The sequence below is a fragment of the Girardinichthys multiradiatus genome, chromosome 5 (assembly GCF_021462225.1).
Source record: "Girardinichthys multiradiatus isolate DD_20200921_A chromosome 5, DD_fGirMul_XY1, whole genome shotgun sequence".
Classification (NCBI taxonomy): Eukaryota; Metazoa; Chordata; class Actinopteri; order Cyprinodontiformes; family Goodeidae; genus Girardinichthys; species Girardinichthys multiradiatus.
The window spans coordinates 2,065,055-2,084,940 of record NC_061798.1 but is presented as its reverse complement, the minus strand read 5'-3'; the positions used below and the strand labels follow the sequence as shown (position 1 = coordinate 2,084,940).

The 19,886-nt window shown below is 41.4% G+C and overlaps 1 long non-coding RNA gene across 2 annotated transcripts; it reads left to right on the top strand.

The window, feature by feature from the left end:
- Positions 1 to 5,917: 5,917 nt before the first annotated feature.
- LOC124868870 lies at positions 5,918 to 9,790 on the top strand. 2 transcript variants are annotated; one of them, XR_007038421.1, is made up of 5 exons: positions 5,918 to 5,967; positions 6,071 to 6,359; positions 6,437 to 6,571; positions 6,797 to 9,270; positions 9,363 to 9,790. It is a non-coding gene; the product is annotated as an uncharacterized LOC124868870 (long non-coding RNA). The 2 variants fall into 2 exon arrangements; XR_007038420.1 differs by lacking the exon at positions 5,918 to 5,967 and having other exon boundaries at positions 5,976 to 6,359.
- Positions 9,791 to 19,886: the final 10,096 nt, after the last annotated feature.

Sequence of the window (19,886 nt, the reverse complement as noted above, 5' to 3'; positions counted from 1 at the left end):
TCCAGTTCATCCCAATAGTGTTCAAGAAGATTGAGGTCAGGACTCTGTGCTGGCCAGTCAAGTTTCTCCACACCAAACTCTATAATCTCCTCAAATACATCCTTCCACACAATTTGAGATGGGAACTTTTAAATGGTTGTTTAAAAAGCAGCATGATCTCACGGTTTCCAAGCATCCAATTCTGCTTCTCCAACCTTTCAACTTTCTCCCTTCTGTTCTCCCCACCTGTCAATGGAGTGAACACAGAGGATGTGCAGCTTTCTCAAATGGTGCAAGTGTTCTATTTCAACCCCAATAAATGGCCTGTTCATACTAAACTCACAGTTTTTGGGAATTTGTCACTTTTTTCTACTTAGTGTCATATTAATATATTATTTATATTTGCCCAAAATAATTTGAAAAGATCAAAAGCTTTCTCACATGGCCGAATAAGAGTTATCAAATAGGCCCATGTATTGGAACAGTAATTGCCAATCTGGATTACAGTGCAGTCCATAATGGGGGTGCAAAGTTTTGATGGCAATGAAAATATTAACACATTTTCTATAAAAAAACAAAATGTAAAACTACCAGCTAAATGACAATTATAAGTCAAGACAAAACATTAATTGCATCAATCCTTTAAAATGACATGTTTCCATAAAGATTGGTTTTTCATATTTTTGGAACCAAAAATAAAACTTTCAGCACTGTTCCACCTCTGCAAAAATGAATATGACAATGCAAAGACCTGTCACAGAACACTACATTGTTGAGCTTAGCTTGAAGCACCTGCCAATTTTTGACAGAAAATGGCAGCTAAAATACAAAGTGGCTCCAGGCAAAAACACACTGACACAATCGAAGTTCTAACTGTCCCAGGACAATGTATAACAATCAGGAGCACATCCAGGACCAAAGGAAGACTACTAGCAGAAAACATCTCTGTTGCCATTTCTGTTTTTTTTTTTTTGTACAATATTTTAAGTAAGAGCAATGTTTAAAAAGGAAGGTAGAGAGGTGAAAAAGAGGAATGAAATTGACCCTTAATGAGACATTTTACTGAAGCACATACAGACTGATTGAGACGCTCTCACTGAGCAAGTTTAGATGAGTAACTATTTTTGTGTTTCTGATTTATTAAGATATAAGCAGAACCCTTACATAAATGACAAGTTCTCATTTCTCTGAACTTTCTTACTTCTCTTTACTATACTCCAGCAATGGAAGAAGGAGTCATTGCTGTAGTCCCTGAATAAAACTGTTCTCAAAACCACTTCTCTATCCTGCTGCATTGCAGCGAAGGAGAGGCAGCATGCAAAACTGATTGTCAAGCAGGACTAATTCATACTTGGATCCAGAGTTGACTGGGATCTGACATTCAAGTACCCAGTGCTCAAAAGCAATCACAAAGTTTGGTATGCCCTGTTGTCCAAATAATCAACTGTTTATGCAAAAAGGGGTAATTAGGATAAGTGTATCTTGAAACTTTTCTTTCTAAGCTTCTGCAGAAAGGCATCTGAGCCAGAGAGTTCCCAGCAGAATCTGTAATCACATCGAGTGAAGCAGCTTCCTTCCTCCCTGCTGAAGAGGAGACACAGGAATTGCAGTACTGTAAGTAGCCGCCACGTTTCTTTGTACATGCCTACCATGTTGGCCAGGCTAGCCAACTCTGCCACATATCCAGCGTCCTTTGGACCTCCTGTTTCAGAACGGTTCATTAAGAGGTGGTGTTTGGGCAGACAAAATTAGTTTAAGATGAAATAATCTAAATATTGTTTTTTTCATGATGTTTTGCTTTGTTTGTGGTGCAAAAGCTAAACTATTTTGAGTGATAGCAGGCTATTTGCTCAGCAAATGTGAACAGGCTTCGGCCTTGAGGCTAGTTATTTGTTCTGTGTTGAGTTTTGAAGATGATACAAACTTTATTCAATGGCTGATTTTAAACAGAGATTGGCCATAACGTGCCATATCGCTCATATGGATTTTAGTTAGGAGGTTACTTACCAAGGAGCGACTGTGGCTCAGGTGATAGGAGTCAGTCATCTAACTGGTGGGTTGCTGGTTCAAAACCCCACTCTGTCTGTCTTAGTCATTGTGTCCTTGGGCAAGACACTTTATCTGTCTTGCCTTCTCATGGTGGTCAGAGAGTCTAGTGGTGGTAATTGTATGTTAGCCTTGCATTTGGTGTTGCTTTGGGGTCCGTGGACATGATAAAGCACTATGGAGACCATTTAATGCAGCAATTATTTTTAAAAATATTATTTTGTTTAAAATAATTTTTTATCTACTCTTTGGATTTTGCATTGTGGTTGGTTGTTTGAAGACAGGGGTGGACTGGCCATCTGAGAGTTCTGGAGAATCACAGAACGGCCGGTGCTTCCTCACAGCTGGTGGCCGCCACACATCGTTTTTCTTTTTTTTTTTTTTGTTACCTAGCAGATCTACTGTTTCACATTCCAGTCCTGTAGGTAGCAACAATGCATCCTAAAAAATTAAGTTTGAATACAGAAGTTGCATTAGTAGTGCTGTTTAGATTGCAAGGAATAGATTAAGTGTATCCTGTTGTAATCTTTATGAGTATTTATGTTAAATTACAACCTCATTACATTGTGATTCATCATTGTCGGAGTCTGGGATTTTAGTGTTGTTTTCTGCCTGCTACTAACATTCACTCACCACTAGATGCCGCCAAAGCCTCTGATTCTGTGGATAACAGGTGCTGGGATGAATAGGTGCTGCCAATTTACATTCTCCTGGAGGAGTATAAGAAGGATGGGCTGTCTGCAGTCCAGTCCCTGAGTGTTAGCCTTCGTGGTAACTTCTCCTGGCCAGAATCCTTGCTTGTCTCTAGTTTTTTGACTCCAATTTGTCTTACCTCTTCGTGTGCTCCTTCTCAGGTGACTTCCAAGTCCTGGCTCCAAGCTCCTGTTTCTCATTAGTGCTGGCTTCAAGCTTCAGTCAGCCTCCAAACATCAAGCCTTCAAGAATTGTTTTGGATCAAGTTCCAGCGGACAGCCCAAGCCCTTCGACTCCTAAGATCTCAGGCAAGCGAACCCTGCTCACCCTCCACCTCTTAGCTCTGCAGAACCTCCATTAAGTCTCAAGAAACTTCACCAGGTGATTATCGTTTCTGTTAACTGTTGCGTGAGAATCCTACTTCCAAGTGCTAACCTGAATCTTCACCAGAGTGCTCTCCACTTACCTTTGTTTAATTCCCCGACTCAGTAGCAACTAATCCATCCTTCCAGGCGCCACATCGTTCTCCCTCAGCCCACCACATTATCATCCTCTATAAGCAAGAACTTTAAATTCATTCCCAAATTATTCTCCATCAAACCACATAGTACTTGCCAGATCTTCCCCTCAGTTTGGTGCATCCAGTCCCGGTACCAGCTCCATATCCACTTCCTGTCAAAATAAACTTGTTAAACTTTTCTCCTGCCTCCTGTGTGTCTTTCTGCATGTGGGTCAAATCTGTAAAGAAAACCATGATAATGATAACTCATAGTATTAATACTGGTTCAGCCAGAGGGACTACAGTGTTCGGAAACCCTCCTAGAATACTATGCTTTATTGAATCAACATTGGTGCTAGTGCTGTCATTTGAAATGTAGTGAGACATGAACTTAAAGACACATTGTTGCCATCTACAGGACTGGAATGTGAAATGGTAGATTTGCAGGGTTAAAAAAAAGATGGGGACATATTGTGAGACCCTTTCATGCGCCGATCAGACTAATTTTAGGACTAATTAGTTTTAAAACTAAGTGCTAAAACTGATTTGTTCTCATTTTAAATTTCTTAAGATAATCCTTGGTTCTTAAAACTTGGATAGCACTGGTAATATTGCATCACTTTATTGGTTATGAGTTTCAACCATTTTTTTAAATTGTTCCTTCATTTGTAGTTCATTAGTTTTCTTTTTGCTGAAATCTCTCTGATTTTTCTGGCATTTAGCAAAATAAAATTTTAGTAATCTTAATTGATCTAACAGGTTTTGCCTGATCTATTGTCAGGCTGTGAGGGAAAAAAATAATGTATTTTCATTTAGTGCATGCAAAGTCTTTATTTTGCAGAATTTAAATCTACATCTAATTATCTTGCTGAAACCTAGTAACTGTGAGGCATTTTCTTGTATTTAAATACTTGTCTCTAGGGACATTTAAAAAAATAATTTAAGAAAATACTTTCAGAATAAATTAGCAAATATAAGAATTTTATATAACTATGATTGTAACCAAAACTAACTTGGCTTTACTTTACTTTTACAAGTAGGTTTTTAAATGTACCTTACTCTTACAGCCAATAATGCCTTGAGGTCCCATGTCCATCACACCATATTCACAACAACACAGATGAACAGTTTGTTCCGCCCCCAGAGAATTTCTGCCAGTCCCTCCACCAGCAGGTCAAAATAACCTGGAAAATATGTTGCTTTATTTTTACTTAGTATTCTTCTTAGAGAAAAATACATCTATATGTCTGAGGCATGGAGAAATGTCAAAACTGGTCGTGTCTTACTATGAGACAACATTTAGACACACATGCACAAATGTTAGCAATCTCACAGATACCTCTGGTTTTTTGGCTCAAGATGTTCTGACAGCTCCACATGAATTTACCTAAGTGTGTGTGTGTAGGTGTTTCTGTCTGTGTGGACCATTAGGGACCCATGGGAGACTTGTCAGTCCATGACAAGACAACAGTCCATTCCCCAGAGGGGACAGCATGGAAGGGGGAAATATGGTGGTGATAGGTAAGTTCCACTCTTTTCACTTAGTGCAGTGTGTGTGTGTGTGTGTGTCAGCCTTGGGGCCTTATCCCACCCAATCTGTGAGTATTGGAAATAGATAACTATGGGAATAATGATGTTGGTGGTACTAATTATATCATCAATGATGCTGATGACGTTGATATGAAAGGATAAGAAGGGAACAGAACCCGAACTGAATAATGCTAAAAAGTAATTATGATAGTACAGCATTAAGTGGAAATTACATCTTTGCAAGTAATTTATGGTAATTAAAATTCTTCTTGCAATTAATTATAGTGCTTGATGCAACATACAACTGTGTTAATTTGTTCATATGAGAAAGTCCAACTCAATTTAAAGCCTTTTAGGTGGAAGGAATGTTCATCCTTATACAGTATTGTAACAATGACCTACAGAAGGTTACGAAGAAACTACCAATCACTTCCCAACTAAAGACAATAGTCCTTTCATTTAACTCTTAAACAGGCAATGTGCACCAGGAGATACAAACTCTTTACGATCCTGTATGGGGTGTGCTGGGAGGATTTCATTCATCAAATGTCTTGTCTGGGATTAGAATCACATGATTTGGTTCAGGCTATCTTTTATCGTTTTGTCAGCCTGTTTAGAAAACATCATAGTGGTGAAGCCCCTGTTTTCCTAGGGGTAAATAAATTCCTAAAATTTCTAAACATTCTGTTGAAGAAAAATGTTCCAGATGTGTTTGTAGTGTTACTTAGCAGCTTTTGAAAGGTATGTTTCCCCTAAGATACGTTGCCAGATTAGGGGTAAAATTTGGTCAATGTGCATTATTCAACATTTTGCTTCAATATGGAAGGCATGTTAATAATTATGGCAGTACCAGATATTCTCACGCATTGCTGTTACTATTACAATAGTATAAGTCTATATTGCTTTAAAATTTTATTTTCAAGAATGGCATCTCAGCTAGGTCCTTTTATGGGAAAAGAAAGGAAAACACAGGAATGAGAGTGATAGAGGAGATGCCTGCAAGTTCTTCTGGCTCTGAGTCAAACAGTGATACTGTTTGGATTGTGTTCTGTTTGGTGGATCTGTTTGTGTTCACTTACCTTTGAGAGTCAGAGTGGCATGGGCGGAGTTTTCCAATCTACGCACCTGTCCTGGATTCTGCTGATGAGAGCAGCTGGCATTTAAGCTCCTGGAAGGGATCCATTCCTCGCTGGATTATTCAGTGACACTGGTACTGAGTGGTGAGACAGCCAATAATTTATCTTTGAGACTTTCTTGAGTAACCTGGTGATTTTTGTGTTTTCTAAAGACACTTATTGGTGTGTGGAACTCACCTTTTGCCAGGGCTTAAGGACTTGTGTATTTGGATTCCTCTCCTGGAAACTCTCACTTGGAAACCAACCACCCTCTGTCCTGCCACTCTCTCTCTCCCTTGGACCTGGAACACAAACGGACACCGAAACCTGGAACAATTATCTCCTGGATTTCCCTTGCCTCCTCCTCCGAGCTGACCTCCCTCCCAAGAGCCTGTAAGAAAGACAATCTCCCCATTATACTCACCATTACTCCTGTGGATGACCAGCTAACTTCTTCATATTCCTTTGGAGGACGAACCCACCGCTTTGCATTCACTGTAAATAAACATCATTTAACTTTTCATCTTGTCTCTGTCATTGTTCTGTTTTTGCCTGAACTTGGGTACTCCTCTAGTTAAACCCCAACAGATGAAGATCAGGAAGTAATTTTCAGCCAGCATGAGATGGAGGCAGTGAATGAAGGCAGTTCTGATGAGGAGGATGAAGAAATGTATCACAGTAAAAAGTCCAAACTAGCCAAGGGATTCTGGTGAGAAGTTTTGTTTGGAGACACTTATATGTGCAATCCATACAAATGTATATATTAGTTGACATAAGATGAAAAATCACCAACCCTTTGTATGGTTGTGATATTTACTGAAAGTAGCATTCCACTAACCAGCTAAATTCAGCCCATACTTGCTAGTAATACCACTTTGTACAACTACCAAGACAGTTATGTATTTACATACCTGTTTTTGTTTGTTTTGTACAGCTGCCGTAAAAGGCCTTTTGTGCACCAGTCAACAGCAGCTGCCAGTGAATTCAGCACACCTGATGAGCTGTCTTCTCCATGTAGCTACTTTGCCCAGTTTTTTGATGATGATCTGTTCCAACACATTGCTGAACAGATAAATCTCTACAGCTGTCAGTTAATTGAAGCCAGCATTAACACCACTGTGTATGAGATCACGTGTTTTGTCGGCATTAAGGTAATGATGGGAGTGGTGAGAATGCCATCTATGAATGATTATTGGGCAGAAAACACATGTTCTGCCAAAATGGCCAATGTGATGTCAGTAAAAAGTTTTAAATGCCTCTCACGATTCATCCACATTCAAAACAATCAGACATCACACCCAACCCAAGATCGGCTCTGCAAAGTGACACCAGTGCTGGAGCACATAAAGAAATGTCTGGAAATTATGAGTGAGAACAAATTCTCAATAGATAAAGTGATGGTCCCTTACAAGGAAGAAAAAGTTGGGTCTCAGACAGTTCTCCCGAGCAGATCTCACCATTGAGGCATTAAGATCTTCGTTCGAGCAGGGATGATATATGACTTCCTGACATACACTGGAAAGAGCACATTTGGTACAGGCCAGGGTCCAGCCAAAGAAGTTGGAGTTAGGGCCAATTTTGTCATTCAACTCTGCAAGACCATCAAGAACCCAGCAGAGTGTATTGTTTACTTTGACAGTTTTTTCACCTCCCTCCCGGATCAGAAGGATTTCCATGGTTTGGGAAGTCTGAGAACCATCCGCAAGAACAGGCTTAAAGGATGCACACTTGAGGATGATGTGTTCTGCTGAGGAAAGGGAGGGGGAGCTTTGACTACAGGGTGAATAATGAGGCAGAAGTGGCTGTTGTAAAATGGTCCAACAACAAAGTTGTCACCTTAGCTAGCTCCTGTGCTGCAATCAGCCCTCTCAAGGAAGTCAAGCATTTCTCCAGAGAGGAAAGAAGAGGAGTTGCGGTTTCCTGTCAAAACGTTGTTTCACAGTAAAATGTCCACATGGGGGAATTGACCTTGCTGACATAATGGTGGCCTTGTACCGCGCCCCTCTAAAGTCTCATTGGTGGTACCTGTTCCTCTTTTGGCAAATGGCTGAAATAGCCATCAACAATGGAGTGTGCAAAAGCACAAAAAGCTCAAGGAATTCAAGCTGGAGGTTGCGGATACCCTTATCCACAGTAGGAAGAACAAGGTAAGGTCTTCCAAGGGAGGAAAGGAGAATGTGCACAGCCCCACCAGATGCATACACATGCTAACAACCCCTAGACTCATGGTTGATGTCTGCCATGATCAAGTGGATCACTTCCCAGCTTCCACAGACAAGGGAAAGGTGCAGGTTTTGCCCTGATTGACAGATAACAATCAACTGCACAAAATGTGGTATTCATCTGTGCATTGTCACTGGGAAAAACCCATGCAACTGCTTCCAAACGTTCCATAAAAAATAGTCTGAGGGGCATTGTTCATAGAGTTCCCACCATTATAGAAAACCTGGACCCATGAAGGTTTCTCCTATGTTCAGTTGTGTATGCACCATTTAATATAATGAAATTGCTGTGCTGTTTTGCTTTTATGTAAATGTCAGTGCACAAACAGTTCCATATGTTCATTATGAAATGTTGTGTTTTTGCATCACTTTCATGAGATTGCTGTGTTAGGAGATTACTAAGGTAGATTGATAAAAATGAATAAAATCAAGTTAAAAAGTTCTTTGTGTAATGTAAGTGACCAAGGAATACAACAATATGTAATTTATCTTCATAAAATTGAACATTAATGTGGTTATCATTTTGGCTTTGTTTATACCTTAATAGAGCAACATATCCTGGGGGATAGAACTCATAAAATCCAATTTATATATATATATATTTTTATTTTTTTATTTTTTTTTGTTTTGAACATGGGAATATTTTAGAGCCTAAAGAGATGAGTGATAAAATTAAATAATTTTTTACAACTTATTTTCCACTCCTGCCAGTTTTAGGGTTAAATGTTTTTATTGCCTGCCAGTGAAAATACAGTTGTTATTGATATTTTGTTCAAACAAATAAAATCATCCACCTTTGTGGGCACCTTACCCAGATTTAATTGATGCTTCAGCAGTTGTAGTTTGTGTTGTCTGCAGCTGCATTTCTTTAGGTATATCTTTATGATTATGTGTTTCTGTTTTCTGATAAGTACACCTTGTACAGCTGTTTTACAGTTTTAGAGACAGAAAATTATCTCAATTTCAGTGGGATGTCTACCCTTTTCATATTGTCACGATGGTCGGGGTCTGGGAGTTTCTGTTTGTTTTCTGTTTCTAGCCTGCTATTTACTATGCTCAGTCCATAGGTGGCATGGGAGCTCATGGGTGCAGAGGTGATAGGTGTTCTTTATCCTGCTGATTGCTACTGGGAGCATTTAAGCAGAAGGCTGCCAGCACTTTACCGCCTGAGTGTTGGCCAACAGTGGTAACAGACTCTCGCCAAACCTAAGCCTCTTTTGACTAAGCTTCATGTTTTCTCAGTGCTTTGACTAACTTTTGTGTATTCCCCCTTTTCAGGTTTCTTTCAAGCCCTGGCTCTGTTTCCAATTCGTTTCCTGACTTCTGTATTAAGAACCTTCTGGATCTAAGATTCTAGCCTCCATTTACCCTCGCTGGACAAACTCCAAGCTGGCAGCTTCCTGGCTCTACAATTAACCGGCCTCAATCAAAAGCGAACCTTGTTCACCCTCCAACAAGCTCCCGTGCACGTACCACTACCCAGCGCTCCACAACACCATCTTCACACCATGGACTGAGCTTGACTGGACTTCCCGAAAACCTCCTTCAAGCATCCATAGAGCAGCTTACCTTGGATTCCACCCTCCTTATTCTCCTCCAGTCCCGTGCTACCAGGCTCCCCATCTCTTTTCCCCCTGGCGGTTCAATCATCTCCTCCTGTAAGCATCTCATAGTACTTTAGTAACCATAGTCCTATCATCACTCTGTTCTTGCCTGTTCTCCCCTTCTCTGTGCAGTTGGCGATCTACCGGTCCTGGTTCTCTCGCCACAAATCATTCCTGTGAAAATAAACCTCTTAAAATCTGTGAAATTCTGTATTGTGTATTTCTGCATGTGGGTCAGATCCATTCCTAGAATCATGACAATGGGCAAACCTTTAACGTCTTACACATTAATTGCATATTTTGAATATAGGCAGTGAATGCTGGGTAATTCAGTTGGGAAAGGTTAAACATAACAATAGCTTATAACTGGACCTTACCTAATTTAACTGTATTTTTTATTTATTTCATCTTTAATTTGCTTCCACATTTTTGTGGCTGCTGGGTTGCACCTAGACAGATATTTATTGCAAACACACCTTTTTAGTTTTTGTTGGACTTTGAATAAGTTTAGTGTCGAAGATTCAACTTTAATTCTCTCTCAAATCACACTCACACATTGACTTGGTCTGAAACCGTAAACCCTGAGTATCACAGATCAGAGTAGGTCTACTCAGAGTATATACTTTCTACTCAGAGCTTGTTAACTCTGCTTTCTGAAATGGGGCCCATCTTTGTTCATCAGACCTGCTGAACTCAACATGCTCTTCTGTTCATCTGAACGGTTCACAGTAAAAGTTTGTGTCTAGGCAGAGAAAATTAGTGGAAACCCCTGGGTTGGGTATATAAATCTATTTCTCTTACACATTAAAATATACACAGGTATTTCTTATTGGATTCAAGCACAGTAAATGTTGTTTTCTGCTAGTAACTATTATTTACTACCGCCAGTAAATGCATCTTTTCCGCTTGTTTCTACCTTACTGGTCAGTCAAGGGCAAAATCAAGTTTAAGCAATTTGATTAGCTGTGATGACAAGTGGGGCGTGAGAAAAGTCTCCAGACCTTCAGGCATTTGGAACTTACAACTCGTTCTCCCAAGTCAGTTCAGACCACAAGTACTCAGGGTGCTTCATGATGAGTCAGGGCACCTTAGAGTTGATCGCACGGTTGATCTACTGAAAGATTTTTCTGGCCCAAGATGATCTCCGACGTTACTGACTACATCAAGACTTGTGGTAGATTTGTTGCCCACAAAACCTTACTGCTTACTGCTCGTGGTCACTGACCATTTCACCCGCTACCCACTGTTGCAAAGATCTTGGTTGAACAGTTCTCTGTTCCTTACGGCCTGCCTGTGAGACTTCGCACTGACCAAGGCCGTGATTTTGAGAGTCGCTTAATTAAAGAGCTTCTATAAATGTTTAGCATAAAGAAGTCAAGAACGACTCCCTAATCCCTCTCAGAAGCAAAGGTGGAGCCAACATATCAGTTTGCTGGTCCACGCTTACAATTGTATGTGAAATGATGCCACCAACTACTCAACGAATTACCTCATGTTTGGTCGGAAAGCGCGTCTGTCAGTTGACCTCTGCTTTGGAACGTCTCCAGATGGCAAAGACCACCAAAGTTACCTCCAGTGTTGAAAAACTGAAAGCAGAGTTGCAGAAAGCTTAGGGCTGGCACAGAAGAATCACCAACGAAACAAAAGATACTAGGACACTAGAGTCAGGAACCAAGTTCTGGAACCAGGGGACCTTACTTATCCGGGCGACAGGCGTATCTGGAAAGAATAAACTTGGAGGCAAATGGAACTCAAGTCCCTGTATAGTGGTCGAAAAACTGCCAAGCCTGTCCGCTTACAGGGTAAAGCGGGAAAGGGGCAGAGTCATTGTTAGAATCCTGCATCGTGACCACCTCCTACCTGTAGGACACTTAGTTCGGTTTCCTGTTGATCAGGAGGAACAACCTGAATCTCATCAACTAGCAACCAGATCTTCAGCACAGGCCAAACCAAACAGACATGATGATAATGCAATGCGAAGAACTAACAATGGGGTTATTTCTGAGCCAGAGGAAGACGATTTGTGGTACCTATCCACTGCACACAAAGAGTCTGTTTCCCAGGATTTAGACTGCCTGCCAGATCATTTCAACCGGAAGGTGACCCACCTTACTACAGATCCAAAATTACCTTCAAACGATGTTTGTTGTCGAAATGAGGTGAGATCTTTCCATGTAATCATTCATTAACTGCTCACAGTTAAATCCATACAAATTACAATAAATACCCTTTTGTGTAATCCATGCAACAAAAATACACAGTTGAATGAAACAAGCATGTTCTCATATTCTGGGACTCAGAGACTGGAGTGGCCTGTGTGGAGTCACATATTAACTGTCTTAACTTTTGCAGAAGTATAAACAAGTGTAACCAAGGAAATGATGTATAATGATTTTCCATTTTCTACAAGTGTTAAATGAAATTAGTAATCTTTGATTATCAAGTTAAAAAAAAAGACGTATGATTGAAATATGATTAAGAACTGATAATTAAAATAAAAAACGTTAAGGTTTAAAATTCTCAAGCAGCTATATATAAAGAAGATATAAAGCTGATTAGTTGTGATGCATGAATAAAAAAAAAGAATGAAGTGATGGTCTTATAACAGTGTCTAAAACGTAAATGCAAAACGCTGAGCATGGAATGTGTAATACTGTGTAAAGTTTAAGACTGAGCAGATTAGGGAGAGAACTGTAGGATGACTAGGAGTGACGAGAGCCGGCTGCATGCTGACAGCAAATCTTTTGAAGACCAATGCAAGGAAGAGAGGATGAGACTATTACTATTACTATTACTGGAATCTTCAAGGTCAAAAAACAGCACCAGTAAGTCACGATGACCATGACTAAGTATTGAGCAATAACGTACTGGGCAAAAGTATATTGCGCAATAGCTGAGAAGACTAACAAAGGGCTGACCAGTGAGAGCATCTGCACTACAAAAGGAATGCCAAAAAAGGGAACTGCGGTTGTTTCCTCGCAGAAGACCAGCGAACAAGATCGGACGGAGAAAAGACGCTACAGATGAATCAAAGGACCAGAGACACAGCCCAGCTGATTGACTGCATTAACAAGAGGATCAACCCGTGTGACCTGGAAGGACTGTGCCTCAAAATTAAAAATCTGATTTCATCTACAGCCTTTTTATCCAGACAACAGAAGTGAACTTGATCGGTGAACAGCTGATTGCTCTATGTTTCAGGCTTCTGGAAGTCCTGAATCAACCTCAATTATGTCTCCGGGCTTTCCTTCAACTTTTCAGCCTCTGGAAACTACTGTCTTCTGAAACATATGATAACAAAGTTCCTCTTTAACCATCAAAACCTGGAGCATCAATGCCTGTCCACTTAGAGGAAGAAAACTGAAGATTAAGTTGTATTTCCTTCAAGAAATCACTCGTTACCAGAATAAATATTTCCATCAGGTGCATGGATGAGTCTCCGTCTTCAAAGCCTCTCCAAACTCACTAGTTTCAGTATCAGGGAAAGACAGGTTGAGTTGATTGATTCATTTCTATTGTTGAAATTATTATGTGTTGCCGAATTTAAGCTGTTACTGACTCCTGCATAAGCGTTACTAACTAAAGAAAGCATATAAAATTCTACTTAAATCGTGGACATTCAGTTATTTGAGTCACCTCATTTTTGGTTTTTCATTGGTGGTAAAAAGTCTTGTTGCCTGGTTCTAAGAAATTTTAAGAGGTTTTTATAGGTTGTGTTGGCCAAGTTTGTTAAAACAGCGCACTTGGGGCTCGTGCCGAGCCACTAAAATTAACCTAGCCCATGTACCAAGAGCCAGTTGTAATATTAGGGAATGAGCAGCCGTTAACAGAAGTGACTGTCGAAGTGTGAATGACTGCTCTGGACTACTCAGTCGTCCAGACCTCCAGTTGAAGAAGGGCGAGACTTCTGGATGCATGCTATCAGAAGGTAGGCATGTCATTTCCCGACACCAGCTTAAACAGAACTTTCAGTAAACCTACTTAGTAAGATCTTTCAGGTTAACGAAGTCCGGACCCATTGAATGGAGAGCTGGATTGAGCAATCCCCTTAGACATAGGGAAGTAGGAGGGAGGGGTTAGCAACAACAAAATTGTCCAAGAGAGCCTATGAATGCTGATATGGTTTCAGAGGCTGAAAAGGAACCAGAGGTTATACAGCTGCCTGACGAACCTGTGGCAGATACACGTCTAGAAGGGTGAGTGCTCCCCTTGCCTAGTCAGTCTGAAAGCAGTACAGTGCCTCTCAGTGTTCATCAATCACGGCGAAAGATTAAGCCAGTCATCCGGCTCAGTTATGACAAGCCTGGTAACTCCATTGACAAGATGTTTGTGATAGTGCACTGCGGAGTGAGAATCACTGTTGAAAGTGGGAGCCATGCCCCTGTGGTCCAATGTGTGCCTCCTTTAGTTTAGATGGGTTTTTATGACAAGTATGTAACCATTGCAAATTTAGCCACTTAAGGGTAAATTGATTTGAATGATTGATTTGCCTATATAGTCCAATGAGGGCATCTGGACATTTAGAAGGGGGAGGATGTAACCCCCTGGGTTGTATATATATATATATATATATATATATATATATATATACAGTACAGACCAAACATTTTGACACACCTTCTCATTCAAAGAGTTTTCTTTATTTTCATTTCTATGAATATTGTAGCTTCACACTGAAGGCATCAAAACTATGAATTAACACATGTGTAATTGTATACTGAACAAAAAAGTGTGAAACAGCTGAAAATATGTCTTATAGTTTAGGTTCTTCAAAGTAGCCACCTTTGGCTTTGATAACTGCTCCACACACTCTTGGCATTCTGTTGATGAGCTTCAAGAGGTAGTCACCTGAAATGTTTCTCCAACAGTCTTGAAGGAGTTCCCAGAGATGCTTAGCACTTGTTGGCCCTTTTGCCTTCACTCTGCAGTCCAGCTCACCCCAAACCATCTCGATTGGGTTCAGGTCCGGTGACTGTGGAGGCCAGGTCATCTAACGCAGCACCCCATCACTCTCCGCCTTGGTCTCTCCTCCTTGGTCCTGTTGAAAAATAAATGATGGTCCAACTAAACGCAAACCGGATGGAATAGCATGCCGCTGCAAGATGCTGTGGTAGCCATGCTGGTTCAGTATGCCTTCAATTTTGAATAAATCCCCAACAAAGTCACCAGCAAAGCACCCCCACACCATCACACCTCCTCCTCCATGCTTCACGGTGGGAACCAGGCATGTAGAGTCCATCCGTTCACCTCTTCTGCGCCGCACAAAGACAGGTTGGAACCAAAGATGTCTTAACTTGGACTCATCAGACCAGAGCACAGATTTCTACTGGTCTAATGTCTCTTCTGCTTGTTGCCTGTCCTCAGCAGTGGTTTCCTAGCAGCTATTTTACCATGAAGACCTGATTTACACAGTCTCCTCTTAACAGTTGTTCTAGAGATGTGTCTGCTGCTAGAACTCTGTGTGGCATTGACCTTTTCTCTAAATTGAACTGCTGTTTACCTGCGATTTCTGAGGCTGGTGACTCGGCTGAACTTATCATCCGCAGCAGAGGTGACTCTTGGTCTTCCTTTCCTGGGGCAGTCCTCATGTGAGCCAGTTTCTTTGTAGCGCTTGATGGCTTTTGCGACTGCACTTGGGGACACTTTCAAAGTTTTCCCAATTGTTCGGATTGACTGACCTTCATTTCTTAAAGTAATGATGGCCACTCGTTTTTTCTTTACTTAGCTGCTTTTTTCTTGCCATAATACAAATTCTAACAGTCTATTCACTAGGACTATCAGCTGTGTACTGTATCCACCTCCTGCACAACACAACTGATGGTCCCAACCCCATTTATAAGGCTTGAAATCCCACTTATTAAACCTGACAGGGCACACCTGTGAAGTGAAAACCATTGCAGGTGACTACCTCTTGAAGCTCATCAACAGAATGCCAAGAGTGTGCGGAGCAGTAATCAAAGCCAAAGGTGGCTACTTTGAAGAACCTGGACTATAAGACATAATTTCAGTTGTTTCACACTTTTTTGTTCAGTATATAATTCCACATGTGTTAATTCATAGTTCTGATGCCTTCAGTGTGAAGCTACAATATTCATAGTCATGAAAAGAAAGAAAACTCTTTGAATGAGAAGGTGTGTCCAGACTTTTGGTCTGTACTATATATATATATATATATAAAATATAATATATAAAATATATTTCTTTTACACATTAAAATATACACATGTATGTCTTATAGGATTCAAACACGCAGTAAATGTTGTGTTCCACTAGAAACTATTATTTACTACTGCCAGTAAATGCCTCTTTCCACCTGTTTCTACCTTACTGGTTAGTCAATGACAAAATCAAGCTTAAGCAATTTGATTGGCTGTGATGACATAGGGGTTGGGAACTGTAATGGAGTTGCACCTAACCGCTATTACGGATAGGCAGTTGGCAGAGGCCGTCCTCAGAGGAAGCTGCACTGTATGCCATTACGGATTTCTGTTGCTAACTGGCTGGATGCTAAAGACATTTCCCGACGTTTTGCCTGGATTTGGAGCTATAGGACCGGACCACGTTCGTGAGCCAGAGCGAACTGTTGGACTGGAGTTGGAGCAGTGCTATTGTCATTCATTTAAGGACTGGTAATCCCTGGAGGGGTGAGTAACCGTTCCGCGTGGTTGTGCTAGGAGCCGCTATCTTCAGAGTGCTATTCCGTGTACTTAAGCTAACCAAGTTCTATCAGGCCTGAAACATTATAGAGCGAATGGACTGCCATATTCCCGGCAGAGATTGAATATTCTAAGTTGATAAAATTACTTTGCCGGATTTTTTGTTTGTTTATTCTTCCTTTTTTCGGTATGAGTTCTTTCTGGGTATTTGTGTGTGTCATGGTGTGACATTTTGGACTTTCGTTGTGGTTTTTGGTTTGTGTCTTTTTATTGTTAATTAATCCCTTCGCCCATGTTTAGTCTATGCATTAGTTTCACCTGTTCCTTCTGTCTCCCTGCCTCCTTGTCTCACCTGTTCCCTCTTCCTTTGATTACCTGCCCTTTGTATTCCTTTAGTATATTAGTTAGTCTGGTTCATGTGTTGATGGCTGGTTCCTCGTCTCTCAACTCAGGTCTCTACCCTTGACTGCCATGTGTTCCATGTTCCTGCAGGAGATGTAAGTTTTGGACTTTGACTCTGGTTATCTCCTGCAGTGATTTCTGTTACGTTTCAGATACCTCTGAATAAAGCTGAAGATCATTCAACATGCGGCTGCCCAGCTCTTACCTGCACTTTGGCCTGACAACAAATATTAATGCGACAGTAGGAACCAGCCCCTACCAGGACCAAGCAGATAAATATAAAGAGCTGAAGAAGTGGGTGACACAGCAGGAGGAGGAATTGAGGAGGATTTACGGAGAAGAGGTGGAGATATTACCTTCGCCCATGTTGCTCCAGGAAATGGAGGGAGCTAGAGGACACCAACCGACGCCGGTATCTCCAGTCTTCATACCGGGTCGGATCCGCTTCAGTTTGCCTCCGACAGTCTCAGCCACGTCCATTTCCTCACGCCGCCACCGTCATCGTCGCAAGCCCTCCTCCTCACCCACAGCCAATGAGCTGCCCATGCTTACCGTAACTTCCTCCGGGCCATTCATGCCAGCTGCAGCCTTGGTTGAGTCTTCAATGTCTGCAGCAACTCCAGAGTCGACCAAGTTTCCCGCTGGTTTCGGCTCCCGCCCAGAATGGCATCACCTCTCGTCCTAGTTCCTGAGTTTCCTGAGGGGTCCGAGGACGGACCGCCTCTCGTCCTAGTTCCTGGGATTCCTCACCGCTGGCTGCTGCACCGCAGATCTCATAGCATCTCTGTCGCCGCCGGCCTCCTAGACGCCTGCATCTCTGTTGCCGCCGGCCTCCTAGACGCCTGCATCTCTGTCGCCGCCGGCCTCCTAGACGCCTGCATCTCTGCTGCCGCCGGCCTCCTAGACGCCTGCATCTCTGTCGCTGCCGGCCTCCTAGACGCCTGCATCTCTGTCGCTGCCAGCCTGCTTGACGCCTGCATCTCTGTCGCCCGCCTGAACTCTGTGCCTGCTCGGGACGACCTCCTGGTCGGCCTCCTGAACTCTGTTTTTGGCGCTCCTACCGAGGCCCCCACCACCCACCCTGCGTGGGTTGTTTTGTTCTGGACTTTTTATGGTCGTCTGGAATCTGACCTTGGGGGGGTAATGGACTTTATTTGTGGTTTTTTGGTTTGTGTCTATTTATTGTTAATTAATCCCTTTGCCCATGTTTAGTCTATGCATTAGTTTCACCTGTTCCTTCTGTCTCCCTGACTCCTTGTCTCATCTGTTCCCTCTTCCTTTGATTACCTGCCCTTTGTATTCCTTTAGTATATTAGTTAGTCTGGTTCATGTGTTGATGGCTGGTTCCTCGTCTCTCAACTCAGGTCTCTACCCTTGACTGCCATGTGTTCCATGTTCTTGCAGAGCTAGGAGATGTAAGTTTTGGACTTTGACTCTGGTTAACTCCTGCTGTGATTTCTGTTACGTTTCGGATACCTCTGAATAAAGCTGAAGATCATTCAACATGCGGCTGCCCAGCTCTTACCTGCACTTTGGTCCGAGAACAAATATTAATGCAACAGTGTGACTGTGCAGTTCCAATAATTGTGTTAACTATCCTTCTTGCCTATATAGTAGGGCTCAAGACTTACTGTTGTAGTATAAGTGAGATTTTTTCCAAACTTACTAGAAGGAATTTGTCTGTGTGTTATTATCCTGTTAGTGTTAATACTACTGGGTCTTAAGTGAACTGTTCATTGTTAAGGTGCATTGCTCTTGGTATGGTTTACTGATCAGTACAGTTCATTAAATTAGTAGTTTGTTAAACATTACCATTTTCCTTCTTTATTTTAGTATAATGTTAAGACCAAAATACCATTAATATCATTAATTTTTAATTAAGCACAGGAGAACATGATGTGATAAAGTGGTTCTTAGATTGGACCCCAGAATGCAGACAGGTAGGAAGCAGCACCGTGATTAGAAAGGTTTTAATAAAGAAAAAGGTGAAAACTTACAGCCAGGCTTGAAGTGTCAGAAGCAGGAATCAAAGCAATAAAGATGAATAAAGAAAACGTGTTTTCTACAATGTTTTGCTCTCAGTGGAGGGCGGGACCTCTTGGATCTCAGCAACCTCATGCCTTTTTGCCTTGCTTGCAAAGTAACGATGACATAGATCGACAAGGATGGGACAATCAGCTAATGAGTACCAAACAAAACTGTTGGAATAATTTAATATAGATTTATCTTATATTTTCTCCTATTCTTTAACTTGACTATTTGATCTCATAACCTTTCATGATGTATGTGTGAGAAAGGATGTGTGAGTTTGTCTGCAGGCAAAGATCATAAATAGGAGCTGAACTAGCAGAGAAGGAAGCAGTCCAGTTGAGGAGGTCATAAAAATGAAGGAGGTCATAAAGATGAAGGCTGATTACACTCGACAAAAAGTCACAACTGACCCTACCAGTTGTAGGAGACTGTGGGAAATGTGTTGTTAATGTATAAAGCTGTTTATGACCTGTTTACGATGCAGTTGTTGTTTTCCCCCATCCTTTAGAGAACAATGTTTTTGTAAACTAGGGACCCCCGAAAGACAATAAAAAGAGGAGGCGGACAGATGCTGTTCAGAGCGGTGCGAGATCTGTAACTGAGCAAATCTTGACCGTTTCTCCTCGCAAAGCGAGTAAAAGGAACTAATACTTTGTCTCTCTTTTCTTTTTGTGTTGTTATAAATATTGTTAGGTTGGTTAAACCTGACAAAAACCTCACACCAAATCATCTTTGGAAACTGGTGCATCCAGTTGTTGACCCAAAGGTACTTCAATCCTATTAATTTTTATTCTGCCAAATAAATCATTACGAATGTTTTCCACAAACAATGGCCTGTGTTATGTTACCTTATGGATATGGTGCAAACTCCCCATATACAATGGGAAGACAGTGACCGTGTTCCTGATGCACATGCTGAAGTTCCACAGCAAGACAGCTCAGTCACAGTTGATTAGATGGAGAATCTGCATGAACAAACTGACCCTCTACAACCTTCTAGTGGCATGAACAATTACTTTTATACAGAGCAGTATGTGGAAACACTACATGACAAGTTACAGGGGTTGGACAATGAAACAGAAACACCTGTCATTTTAGTGTGGGAGGTT